The sequence below is a fragment of the Helicoverpa armigera genome, chromosome 14, assembly GCF_030705265.1.
Source record: "Helicoverpa armigera isolate CAAS_96S chromosome 14, ASM3070526v1, whole genome shotgun sequence".
In the NCBI taxonomy this organism is placed as follows: domain Eukaryota; kingdom Metazoa; phylum Arthropoda; class Insecta; order Lepidoptera; family Noctuidae; genus Helicoverpa; species Helicoverpa armigera.
Window position 1 is genome coordinate 6,816,921 of NC_087133.1, and position 12,523 is coordinate 6,829,443.

A 12,523-nucleotide genomic window follows, 5' to 3' on the forward strand; every position below is an offset into this window, starting at 1 on the left:
TAGCCCTTATCTTTGCTACTGAGCGCCTGCCGACTATACTAACTTGACGTTTGCAAAATGAGTCCCGTAGCGATTTGAATATAGAATGTATTTTAATGTATATTAGAACTAGTGCCTATGTATTTAGCGAGTCATGAACATTTTACATAGTTAAGAATGATGAATGAATGACTATATTTTCATATGCATGTTTTCCTTTCTCTTTTTCTAAAATTGCCTCAGGTAGGTTTAAAAAACAAAGTAAATGGGTATCTAGTTTATTTATTAAGGTGCCTTTTGTTTCTGATGTTTTGTGAGGCTATTGTTTCCGTTTTCCTTGTTTTTAATGGGAAGACTCACGTCAATCCTGAGCTAGTGAGCTCCAGTGCTCTTTTATCTAGCTTTATCACGTCATTATGATAATGGTAAGCCTTATACCTATTTTAATGAGAAACAGGTTTAACACTCTTTGGTGCCTTTAAGTGAACTCTTTTACTTACTAAAGCAGTTACCTAGCATACGCCCTTATTGATATTGAAAGGCTGATCAAAAGAACTTGGTCATAAAATCTGAAGTAGGAATATTGTTTTCTTCTTCTTGAAGATCTAGCAATAAAATTCACTATGTTGCTTACACATATTGCTTTATTCAAATTGGAATAACCCCATTGCCCTTTCCTACATAGTCTTTACATTGATCTTTTATAATCATGGACTAAGCATGCACTTAGGTACAGCATCTTAGTCCCAAACCCAATATCTTTAAATCTCGCAAATATTTGTCGCTCGCTAGAATCAAATCAAGCAACGCAAATATTCAAAATACTAATACTTATATGTATATTAGAAAATAGCGAGACATAACAGTACCCAATACCTAGGGACCATAATTAGTATAGTTAGTCTAAGAACTACATAAAAGTATCAGATCAGTTTTTAAAATTTTATTCGGTAAAAGCAAAATATAAACTTTTGTAACATTTTTCATAATTAAACTAATAAAAATTCTAAGACGAGTCGAGGCAACAGCAAAATTCATTGAAAAGGCGACGTGTTACTTTAAAACACATTAGCAACTCGCCTCACGTGTCGCAGCAAAGCAAGGTCTATTCGACCGACCGATACCTCTACATGTCATAATGTCGCAGCCATAACGATTTACTGTTAGTGTTGCCCTCTGGGATTAAAAGGTATGAATACTTACTTACTAAGTTGAACGCAATATACTGATCATAATGTATTCCATCCGAGTTCTTTCAATCAAGAACGGAACTTTAGTTTGAGCTAGTAAGATGAATTAGCTCTTAAATAAGAGTAATTTTTGATGCACAAGACAGGTTAGCTAAGTAACTGACACGAATTCAGTCAGTTATATGCGGCATTTCGTGGTGGTAATGTTCTGAATTTACATTTAAAGTAGGCAAACAGTTTCTGTTATATTGAATCGTCAGCAGATGTCCTCATGTTCTCGTTGGTCTCATATTGTCCAATGTTTACTCGCATTTAAATGAGCACTTACGAAATAATGTCAGTGGTGGCTCATGAGGCTAATAGGATTCGTCTCAGAACAGTCCAAGTGGATTGAAATTTTCCGTATCCAATGCTTTGTAACATCATTTTAATAAAAGTGCCAACAATATTGTACTGATATTGCGTGGACGTAAATTTAAAACACGTGGTTCTGGTAATATTCTTCTTGCATCACATTCGAAAACTTGTTGATTTAACATTTGCCTTAAAAAGCAAGAGCTCTCGACTCGATGACTGACTCTTTAATTTCGTTTTGATAAGATTGGTAAGGTTTGACTCACCCGAGGCGGATTGGGAAATGTCGAGTTTTATTCGTCGATATTGGCAAGTTTTATGTTCTTTACATGTTTGTGTCTAATATAAATTACGATCTACGTGGTCCAGTACAGCGATGCTGTTGAAATTTTATGGTTTATTTGACATGTCACGCTGGACCACTGTGGGCACTGACGACTTGACGAAAATATCGACGGCAAGCTGACAGCCGACAGGCGTGGCGTATCGCGTTACGCCGAACTAAGAAATTACGACGGCTATTTTCGTTAGACGCTGGAATATTAGGCATACGAGAAAAGTATAGTCGACCACGATTTCGACACTTTTGTCCCGCATAATTTTGATGTAGCTACACACAATACGCATGTCACTAAAAGGCCGGAACGACTTTTACACACTTACAATATAACCATATAGCTACATGATTGTAAATGCTATTAAAGAGCATGTTTCGATTGATAAATTTTAAAGTTCATCCATAATAATAGACACGGGTTCTCTAAATGTAATTGCTGACATTTTGTTAGGTACACAGAATATTTGATAGTCACAAACAATATCGACCGATCAATGTTTACATATTGAATCAACTATTTGGCTGTTTGCATTCCAAGAGGAACAGTAAGCAACGCTAGATAACAATGCGCTAACCAAAGTAAACATACAAATATATCAATCAAAACATTCAATACAGATAAAAAAACATTAGATTGTAATGTATGAAGGTAGAAGATAAAGAGACATCAATGGAAAATCGGTTCGAAATTTTATCTATCCTGATATGAACAATATAAGTGGATAATAAAAACGGCAGATTTATAGATAAGTTTTATCAAATATGTTACACACACTTGATTTGTAGATTAAACCCAGATAAGAGATAAAAATGAGTTTAATAGCCTTAAGCCATTGTTCTTATCGGAAAATATCAGCACAGAATGCTTTGTGAAAAAATTATAATTTTATTCATCCTTTGCAGTAGGTACTTGTCACATTATCTTGAAGCCTCGCAGAATTATCTGAAGTTGCTGCTGGCGCACAATTATTTTGCGTATACAAGTTCTAGTGACCCTGTTTAAATGAAATCGAATTACAATGAACGAGTAATACCTACTTAATAATGCAATTATTGCATTTTGATGCGTAGGCGCCACCTACCTTTGATGCCTTCGCTCGGTTCCGCAACCCTGTAGCAAAAGTGAGTCTTAGTTAGGTCATTATAAGGTTGCTTAGTATGCGATTAGGCGGGTGCGCCTACGTCGATGACCAAATGAGGGTAGCCGTGGGTAGCGTGGAGGTGTAGAAGCCAAGGTTGTTCCAGTCGCTTTCTGACATGTTATAACTTGCTGTGGGTTGCTTAATTGCAGAGATTCAAAACAGCCGTCGATGTTATATTATACAATCAATTTTGACTGTCAACCGACCTTACATCAATGCGCCATATAGGTTTTCCTAAGACATGTTATTCATTCAGTACTTACCTACATTTATCCACCTAATCTTTTTCGAATAAAAACCTTTTAAGGAACATATATTTTTATGAGGATTGATTTTAAAAAATATAGACAAGGCATCGGCGGTATTGATATGCACAAAACAAAAAGTATGTATAACGAGGATTAAATGCAATGAATTCATATAATAACATGGAGAAGGCGTCGGTGCAGCACAAACGAGGGAAAGCCTGTATGAAGAACGTTTGGGTACCTGCCTAAGTGCGTGAATTGTGTGGAAACACTTGCTTTCTTACTTCCTTTGTACTTCAGAAAATGTTACAGAAAGCAAATATTGACACGCGACTCATTATCGCGCCGACCTCGATAAGGCTACACTGCATCTCTGTAGAAAACTGGATCATACGAGACATCTATTCTTCGCTTGTTCCCACGACACTGCCGCTACGTATCTACGCTTTATCTGAAGCAACGTGATCATTCTGCTAATGAGAGATATTTTTCCAAGACCATGAAAATGTTTGTAGGCCACTACATACCGTAACATATGTGCCGCACCTGTGTTTTTATTTTAGGGAAGATTTAGAAATCCTAAAGATTAAAAAAAAATGCAGAATATTGGAATCAAACGAGATCAACTTGGAATGTTAATGAAAACTGGATGGCCATCATACTTAGTGTACTTGAATGCACAAAGAACGCGTTCGGGAACAAAGCGTGGGCTGCGTGTGAGTACTGTAATTTGAAATGAAAATCGATCGCTTCAGAATGTGGAAGGAACCAGTCCCGTGGGTGGGACTTCGAAGCCTACGCATAGCGCCCAACAATTCGTCCAATATCGCTTTTATATTTCGGGTCTATAATATCACCATCGCATCTTTTGGGCTCCTACGCAGGTCATACCTATGATTTATTGAATCCACTAACATTTTATATTTTTTTTCTTTTCCATTATTATCGAAATGAGAAAGCGAACCAGAAACTCGATGATAAATCAGAGCCTTTGATATCATTTCTCATAAATCAATTAGTTTAGCCATAAATACTAGTTCTGTATCAACTGCAGATAAACAAAGCTGGCTCACCTTCCGAGTTGCACGACAACTCTATCTAAACATAATTTAAGTTTATGTGCTCTCTCTAAGCCACCACTTAGCATACGTGAATATTCAGCAACTTAGTAACACGAATAGAAATAAGACGGATTGCTAACTGGTACCTAAACAAAAAGGTCGCAGTCAATGCGTGGGAGCTGACAGCCCACGGACAGAGGTAACTTGGGTGGACCTGCTTTGTTTAATTGTGGCCCTCAACGCCTACAGTATTGCTAGATACCTCACAGAAAGAGACGGGTCAACATATTACTTGTTCCAAAAACGTGACATGTCCATTTAGAAATGACCATGCAACTCACAGTCACTTGCCATGTCAAGCAATCTCTATTCTGGGTCAAGTTGCTGACTAACTTAAATAATCATATTTTTTAAAATAAATAGCAGCTTAAGAAAAATAGGGAAGTATATTTTAAGCCTTCACACAATCCGGCGGATGTCTTCTTTATCTCTTTCAAACATTCAATTTGGGTGTGTTGTGAGAACTGGTACATGCAACCATTGATTTTAAAGGATTTTTAGATTTGTATTGCAGTATTCTGCGGCAATATTTGTCTTTAGATCTCTTAATAAGCAACTTAATTATGTCTGAAGACTTCTAATTTTGTGGATGACAGAATTGTTGCAAATTGTTACGTTGTTGGTAAATTCATAATTTTTAAAATACATAACGTCTGCATAACTCGCAAAAATTATTCAAACAAGTCTTGATTCAATATCAGATTTAAAGTAATTATCATATTTAACTTTATTTCCTTGACACATAAAATTAAATAAAATGCAGCATTATTTTTCTTGATTTAGAAAAACCGTATGGGTAGACTAGAGTTCACAAGCTTATTCAGTTAATCATATAAACATGGTGTCATGTCACACACTTTCCTACGTGAAACTAACTGAAACTGTCATTGTTTGATTAGACTTTAGAAGCGTTTACTGGTTTTATGCATTAGCAGTTACCACGTACGTACATACTTGCTTTGTTTGTGGGAAACGTAAATACTGCATGGATGGCCAGATGGAAAATCGCTGACCCACTTAGGACAATAGGCCAATAAATCTTCATGTTTTGACAAAAAAGGTTTTTGTTGTAGGTGAGCCGACCTGACTATTGATTCTCGGTTAAGTGCACCTCTGGTCCACATAGAATTCCAATAGGTGTAATTCAATTTTATTGAATATTCTACGCTATTCAATTCTCGTTTATGTGTTGTTTTATTTAATGCCTTTTCAAATAAACACTAGCAATAAGAGCTTATTCAAAAGATTGCTAACCAGATTGATGAGCTTAAGTTTTGGAACGAATTGTAGGATTCTGCAGTATTGAAGGATTTCTTAATTACAGTATTTCCACTATTAGGGCTCAGTGCCATTCCTTCTATGAGATTGAATACAGACCTATGTCATGTCGTTTTTACTTTAGAAATGTGAAAACGATTCGTGGTTTGCATGTCGTCAAAAATTTCACGATCACCAAATCTATTCGTCATACTATTGAAACCCCTAGCAGTCTTTAAAGTTTATCTTATTTAAACTCGTTTGCCAACAAATTCTGATTCGAATGATTAAAAACCAGGAGATAAAAAACAACATTTCCTCTCTCTATAAAAATAAAATTAGATTAGAATTCAAGGTTAATAAAACAAAGACAAATAAGTAGTCATAGTACAGATAGTTTTGCATAATCTGGAAAATCCCATTAGATATCTGGTCTATGGAGTAGGATTGTTGTTAGAAATGTTGCTCAGGCACCAGTTTCATACTTTGTCTAAGCAACGAATGAATGTAAATCTTGTATAATACTTATGAATCCGTTTGGATAAGGCAATAAAATAATATTTGAATGTTTTAATAAATCACTTCGAAGTACAAAGGCATGTCGCATCCACAGATTAATTTATAGATGAACACTTATCTTGCTTGGCACACGTCAGATAATTCTACATTCGAATGTCACGTTTACATCAACATTTTTATTTCCAGTGTTTGTTTTGTTGGGACTCGGTTACAGTTAAAAAACAATATAATACCATGGAATATTATAAAAATATCCAGATTTTGATTCCGTGATATTTCATCTTGCAAAAATTCCAACAGATCCTAACAACTTGTATTTTCTCTTTCATTGTAACAAAAGTAAGTAGTTGCACCACATCGAATTAATTTTATTTCAGCCGTAAAACTAAATGCAGATTATATGTAGTTGGAGTTTCATTAAAAATGTGAAATTTATTGTTTACCCTATTACTGTGGTTACGATAACGCTAACCCGGCCTTCACGCTCCACACTAATCGCGATCCATGCAGCGCGGGCGCACGCTGTCTGACCTGTTATTTAATGTTTACATTGACGACAGTTTCCAATAATTATAATTAGTTCTTTTTATCGGCGTTGGTGTTCATTTTTATTGTAATCAATGCAAATGTAATGAAATCGGTGTCACGTTACGAATTTTAATTGCGGATACGGAAATAATAGACTGCGTCATGAGATTGTACATTTCATTGATATATTACTGTCTAAACTTAAAGGGTCATCAATAAGTTCTTTCGTTTAAAATTATACAGAAAATGTAGTAAGTAATGCTGCGTAATTTCTTATAGGTAAACTTCGTAATTCGTCCAAACTGGGCTGGTCTAGTTCTTCAACTTTCTACAGCAGTACGTAGGTGGCGCCCGACAGTCGACATTTAGAGACTTGTGGATTGGCGTCGGTTTGATAGTATTACGCAGTTCATAATACATAGCTAACTATGGTTTGAGATGTAAAATACTGTCGAACGTTTAAACTGTAATGTATTCAAAGCGATGCTAATGAGTATTTGTTAGTCAAAACCTAAAAAAAGGTTCCTGACATCAGCACTGAGTATGGCAAGTTTTTTCTCATCGACTCCTGAGATTCGCTTTCTATAATCGATAGGCAAAGCGTTACTAACAAGCAATACAAACATGACGAAAGTGCCTCCGTTGCGCCACACATGTGGGATGCGCAGGCGCCGCTCTGCCGTCGGTTCTAGTGTAGACGGCTTAAGGGTCCCATTCATTTTGCATTAAGCAATTTGGTGAACGCACAGCGTTTACCGGTTCATTCATGCGATTGTGCAATTGGTGATACGTGATTTAAACCGCACACATCAAACACTGACGATTACTGAACAAATATCCGATTACTGTAGTATTTTTTTATTTATGCTGTGACGAAACCATGGGTACTTTTGGATTAATGATACAAGGTCACAGGAAATCGACAATAAGTTAAAAGGTAGGAGAAGCAAACCTGCGACTACCTATTATTATTTTGCGGTTATTACATATAATTATAACAGGAAATACAGATATCAGCTGAATCGATTAAATGTCCTGTTCTACATCGTCGTATATAAAAAGGTCGTGATGACTCAGTGGCGAGAAGTCGTCTGCTTATGTCTTTGCTTACTTTCAGATGCTGATAGATTATTACGATCTCACTCCTACTCGCCTATTACAGATATATCTGTCACTCTCTAGCTCAACTAACACTTCACGTGTTTGCTGGCTCGCCTACGCGACGTCATCTGTTAATTTAATTACTTCTTCTTTATACCATTTGTAAATGTACTAGATTTTTATAAATAATGGTCACATGTGCTTTCCGAAATTGTCTTAGGTAGTCAGCTTCTTTTGGTACAAAAAATAACATCGTTGTTGGGAATGAAAGGAGTCCCCCGCCGAGGTAAATTTTGAAATTCCTAGAAACGCTCTTGGGTAAAAAACGCGTAACACACTTATTTATAGAACACCATGTGCCGTTGTGAACCGAAATTAATGTTAATTTAATTGACTCAGAATATTTGCATTGTGGAATGTTCACCCAAGTACAATGAATTCCTTGAGCGACATTGGATGTAGGTTAGGATGATTGCAATAACACTTGTATTATGAATATAAAGTTACTGTTTATCTTATTAACGAACTTGCTTATAGATGACAAGATTGTGGTGTTAATCTAAGGTCAGTCGGTAGTCTGTCAGTATCTTTAATGTCAACTTTATTATTCGACATTTACGTAATTCTGCACTAATGATGATAATAGTCCTGTTCATAACGCGGTTTCTCCAGGCCTCGCACAACAGGTCGTTAAGACACTTAATATGAATATTAAAGTACTGTGTGTGACTATGATTCAAAGCAAGAGCTACAAAACGGACAAGAAGGCACATTATGTAAGTAAACTGGTAATTTAAATAGAGGGAACTGCATCCAGTCTTGTTTTCTGGACGCTGGCCAACTTTGTCTAATTGGGTCATTTATATGCATTACGGAATTACTGAAATATTTTCTGTAGACTCAACATAAATTATTAGGGATTATCTGACTTGAGATAATACTAAATTCTATCGTTAAACCACAGTTTAGTTACTCCTCAGTCTTCTTCATTCTCTTTTCGGTTTCATATGAAATGAATCCTCTTTAAGAAAAAGGTTATGTTAAAAGTTAAAATTACACAAAATTAATACTATGCCATATTCGTATTATAGTAACCTCTCCAGTGTACGTCTGTCAGAAAGCAATCCCCATCGTATACAAAAAACTGTTATAGCCATTAATTTTTGCTGCGTCCGACTACCCGCATGCGTCCTCATCGATCTATCCTGCATTTCATTATTTTCTAACGGTGACTTTATAATTTGCGCTTTGTGATGTCCCCTTTGAATATCAAATTAAAGTTTGTTGTTATTATTATACAATGTTATCAATTTTATTTAATGAAGCTTAGTACTGAAATGTGCTTCGTTGGTATGTTGGTGCAGCAAAGCATGTTTGCAAAATGTTCTACCTAGAATTGAAGTTTTTGACTCGTAAACTAAATGTTAGTTTAATGCTCTAAATAAAAATATTCTGAAAGCAAAAATATCAAACGCTATCCGGAACAGTAACGACTTACACAGCCGCCTTCTTGATATCTCTGAAAGTAGCATCTTCACGCGGGGCTTATGAACCTTGACTGTTTACTAATAAAGCATAAATTCGCTTGGAAGCTATCTTCAAATAGGACTTAATACGAATTAATTGGATATTTTTAATGTCATGGTGCTGTGTATTTATAAACCATCTGGAGGCGGTTTGGTTCACGGATGCGTTATTTGGGACTGTAGTAATACTGTTGCCATCCTTATGGTAAATATATAATTTTATGTCTTTTTGTTTCAGGTATGTTGCCGTGCATGGTTATGATGTTTAATGTTTCATCGAATATTACCTTCTTTTATTGTATGTAAGTTTACAATAAGAATTGACTTTTTTATTGCATAAGGTAACTTAGTATTAATTTTCTGCTATTCGTCGTTCTAAACTAGTTGCATTCATACTATAAATTTGCAGTAAACAGCAAAAAGGTATGTTTTACATCTGCTACATGAACATGCACAGCCATGATGTTCATGTGCACGTAATCCAAAGGCGTTACCTGCCACGGCGTTCTAGTAAGAGAAAATACCGCGAGGTCACTTCATGCCGTCCAATAAAATAAAATGGCATACCAAAATGTTTAGTCTAATAAAATAGCTCATGGCAGGCAGATTTCTTAAAGAATTCTCATAAAGACGATAATGCCTGCCATATCCAATGTATTTTTATACTCGCAAACGCAACAGGAACACAGTCGGCACGAGCGTACGCTCATTAAACCCCACAACAATGCAGGGCGGGGTTGCCTGCGTAATAAAAATTACAAGACGCTCAGGATGGGAGTGCCTAAATATTTCCTTACTTGTCTCCGGTCACGATAAATCTGTTCGACTCATTAAATCTAAAGCATTCGGTACAAGAACGGTATTTGTTTTTATGATTTTTTTATACAACTACTAAACTTAATGATATCTTAAATTGGACACTGGAAGGCAAACATTCTCGTGTATCAGACTGCGGATGAATTTGTTTAGATGGATGTTTATGTTGGGATTTATTTCTTTTTTCATGATGATTGTTATCTTAAATATAACGTATGGCCGACGGATAATATGTGCCATGAATGAAGCGTGGCGTGGCGATGGTGGCCAAGTTTTGGGCTAGTAGACGCGAGCCAATGACGCGAGGTTCCGCTAAGCTTCCGCCGCGCCCGTCCCGTTCGTTGCACTCGCGCGTAAACAATCGTCAGATTCGTTGTTGTCGCCCCACTAATTTGTGTTCTACTAAAATAAATATTATTTTTAAAAATTGTAGGCAAACCAAACAATGAAAAGTCTTTTTTTGACTAGCAAAGAAAGGTTTTGTAGATAGCTGTGGGGATAAATAATGTTGCAGATGAAATGTAATTATTTTGACCTTAAACAGTTTTCTCTTGCAACAGATCGCGTTTCAAGTTACGCAACGAGAATGCGTCGGCGCAGATTTCGTCACCGCGGAAAGCGCGCTGGCCCATTAAATTGTTTTATTATGAACTCGACGCCATCTTGTGTATTTTTGGCTGAGGTTTAGGTGTTTATCTGGTTGGGACTCCGTCCAAGCAGTAATTAGTCAGTGTAACTTTATTTTCGCTTTCCATGAATATGTTGGAAAAGAAAATCGTGACTTTTAACACTAATGTCAGTCCTGTCAGGGTATGCTCATCAGTTATTAAGTTTTATGCTGATCAGAATAAAAAAAAACGTTGGAACCCAAGTGGCCTTCTTTTCGAGAATCTTAACTGTAACATAAACATTAATGTACTAAATCAAGCCGCCATAACACATTCTTCCTGTGGAGTTGAATGACCGTAGTTTGTTTGTCATCCCATATCGTGGCTTCAGAAGTCCTCGCATCACCTGTTTCATTTTTCACTATCCTCGCAGACGTAAACTATCTTTATTTTAATCTTCCCTCTAAGACTATGAATGAGCTGCGACAAGTGACGCCGGGTCTGCAATCTATGGCTGTAAATGTATTCAAATATTAATGTAGTCGTCTGGAGAGTTATTGAGAAATTCTTGAAATCTTTGTTAAGTTTTATCACTTTGTATATGTATAAAACTGAAAGGATTCATTAGCATGTAGAACATAAATTCATATTGCCAAATTATTTAAAGGTCTATCAATGTGTAGTGTAATTGCTGCTGCCATTTAGACCTATGTATGGCGTTATTCGGGCGTCTTCGAAACATTGTAATTTGCATATTCGTTTTTTTACTTCATGACTCATTGTTTGGACATCTACACTGTCCGTACAAATGACGTAATCTACATTTTGGGGCTATTGGACATAAGGGCCATAAAGTGCCTCCACGTTCTGGACACCGTAATAGGTGAAGCACGAACTGTAGTCGCAATAACGAACCCACTTACCGTTTCAAACTGCATGCAGCTTCTTTCATTGTTTTCATGTCCTTAGTGCACGTTTCGTTTAGTTCTTAATTATTCAGAATTGATCTGGTTTTTTATAATAGTTTGGGTTCGGCTTCCAACATGTAACAAAAATTTGTGTATGCATCACGACTTCACGAGCATATGTGTACGTCATCAGTCTTCCTCCAATATTTTCAAGACAGTTAAATACCTCGTATTTAAGTCATTGAAATCATGTTTTAGCCGCTGTCTAACAAATTTTCTTGTTTATAATAACAAATATCTTTTACTTTATCCTGACAGCTAAAAGTTACGTGCTCCACTTTGTGCGCAACTGGTATCATAAACCCCCATGTCGGAATAATTTGGTTTTCTCGAAGCAATCTAGTAAGATATATCATTGTTAACCGATATGCCAAATAAGCTTTTATGTACACAACCAGCTATTTGTTCTCAAAACCATATTTAGCTATCAATCACATCTGATTTATTTGGACAAATCTTGAGCTTAATTGCAGTGACAAATTCGAATACAAATACGTTTAATTAATGCGACCTTACTAATGTTGACGATTACCATAATCATACGTCATTAAAATATTTCTTTTTCATATTTTTAGACGTATAGGCTGGTCTTAGTAGGAATAGAAATATAATTTGTAGAAGGCAATATTCAGACATAATTTTCATTTACTTGCGAATAGTGTGTTTCATCGTGTAACAGATTTGTAGATCTCATCGCACCGGGCAAGCGCGGCGTGGGAGACGCGCGAGGAACGTCGACCCCGCGTGCAACTATAAATACAACACACTCCTTATCCATGCATCAGAACATCCTTGATACGCCGCTTACATGAGCTGTATTCAATTTTCA

The 12,523-nt window shown here is 36.2% G+C and overlaps 2 protein-coding genes across 9 annotated transcripts in view; both read left to right on the plus strand.

Annotated features, from left to right (window-relative positions):
- Positions 1–9,576, plus strand: part of LOC110375651 (non-structural maintenance of chromosomes element 1 homolog) — a 33,816-nt gene extending 24,240 nt beyond the window's left edge. The window contains exon 6 of the mRNA XM_064037882.1: positions 9,541–9,576. The gene's annotated coding sequence lies outside the window, so the exon portion shown is untranslated. The remainder of the gene's footprint in view (positions 1–9,540) is intronic.
- How (held out wings) overlaps positions 1–12,523 on the plus strand; it is a 63,837-nt gene that overhangs the window by 1,007 nt on the left and 50,307 nt on the right. The window lies entirely within an intron of this gene.